The sequence below is a fragment of the Rhagoletis zephyria genome, unplaced genomic scaffold (genome assembly GCF_001687245.7).
Source record: "Rhagoletis zephyria isolate East Lansing unplaced genomic scaffold, Rhagoletis_zephyria_1.1 Rzeph_scaffold_08591, whole genome shotgun sequence".
Classification (NCBI taxonomy): Eukaryota; Metazoa; Arthropoda; class Insecta; order Diptera; family Tephritidae; genus Rhagoletis; species Rhagoletis zephyria.
The window spans coordinates 20,087-21,643 of NW_016165671.1; the positions used below are offsets into that span (position 1 = coordinate 20,087).

Consider the following 1,557-nt stretch of genomic DNA (forward strand, 5'->3'; position numbering starts at 1 on the left):
GTGTAAACACCTTCAAATGACTGATTTCAAATCACGCATTTTGGTCCAATGTAAATGTAATATTATTCTTCATCGAATGAGCGCCATAATACCAAATGAAAATTCGTTCGCTCAGCACTTTCGACCACAGTCGAAAATCGAATGCAACTCATAATAGGGGCCTAACATATGTGTAAGCGCCAATCTATTATTATTATTACTAATCTATTTAAAAAATCATTTACAGTTTTATAGGAAATTGCCTTATTTTACGGCCTGTACTTTTTTATAAGTTACAATATATGTACAACCTGTGTGGAGCTTACGATACAAACATATATTCAGGCTTATAAGCCTGTTATTAAACATTTTTCTACATTTAATTTGAAATAGTATGCACGAACGAATTAAAAGTAGTAAATAAGTAGTACTTTTTCTACTACTTTAAAATGCGTGACCGGAAGAGACCTGCCGAAAAAGTGAGGTTAAGTTACTGACAACACCTTGTTATTATTACACCATGTCTGCAGGTGTTAGCGGTAGAATTTCCTTGCCTAACGCAGAAATAATGGCGTCGCAAACTTCGACTAAAATGATTCCAAAGTGTTGTTTGCTTATACGGTAAACAGACGCAACATGCCGTTGCAGTGTTCCACAAGCAAAGTACCTTATTAAGTAAAATAAGATGTAATAAATTAACATAGCAATTGTTAAGTTAAATTGAGGGCATGGACTTACTCCAACACGACAGCCAGCTATTGCTTTGGAGAAATTTCATCGTTTGGCCTTGTTCGCTTTTTAGGTTGCAGTTGAGGATGAACCAGCTCATACAACTCGTTGAAACTAAATACATCCATATGAAAATTCTCCTTGAACTGTTTTTCATTGGCAGCTAGGTCATCAAACTGCAAATGATTGTTTGAGTAGATTTCGGGAAAATTAATGTATACAATTAAATTACATATAATTGCGTCCTAGACCGCTTGACCAATCATAACATAAACAAGTCGAGAAGCGCCAGGTTACACTTACATACAGCTGCGGTCAATAAGATAGTAACAAAATTCAAAGTTATATTTGTTGCAACTTATGTTTATTTATACCGCATAAATAAAAATTTTAAACCTGGAATAAGTTCACACAAAATAATCAAACTTAAAAAAAAACATGAAAATTTCAAACTTACTAATCAAAAATTTTTGAAAATATGCGGAAAGTATGCGGTTTTGTAGCGCATTCAATTTTGTAAAGTAAAATACAATTGCTTCTGGGGTGATGCACCTACTCTTCTGGATGCTAGTGGTTGTGCCAGAAGCTCGCAAAACTCTCCAAATGCTGCTAAATGTAGTTAAACCTGTTAAAAAGAATATAATTAGTTATCTTATTATGTTTGAACACATTATTCTTACCAAAATTTCGTAATTGCTTCTGGGGTAATGCACCTACTCTTCTGGATGCTAGTGGTTGTGCCGGGAGCTCGCAAAACTCCCCAAATGCTGCTAAATGTAGTTAAAGCTGTTAAAAAGAATATAATTAGTAATATTGTTATGTTTAAACACATTACTCTTACCAAAATTT

The 1,557-nt window shown here is 33.8% G+C and overlaps 1 long non-coding RNA gene across 2 annotated transcripts; it reads right to left on the reverse strand.

Annotated features, from left to right (window-relative positions):
* Nucleotides 1-241: 241 nt before the first annotated feature.
* Nucleotides 242-1,489, reverse strand: LOC108375172 (uncharacterized). 2 transcript variants are annotated; one of them, XR_001849133.1, is made up of 5 exons: nt 1,389-1,489; nt 1,166-1,333; nt 941-1,104; nt 718-884; nt 242-646 (listed from the first exon to the last, which is right to left on the reverse strand). It is a non-coding gene; the product is annotated as an uncharacterized LOC108375172 (long non-coding RNA). The 2 variants fall into 2 exon arrangements; XR_001849132.1 differs by having other exon boundaries at nt 941-1,333.
* Nucleotides 1,490-1,557: the final 68 nt, after the last annotated feature.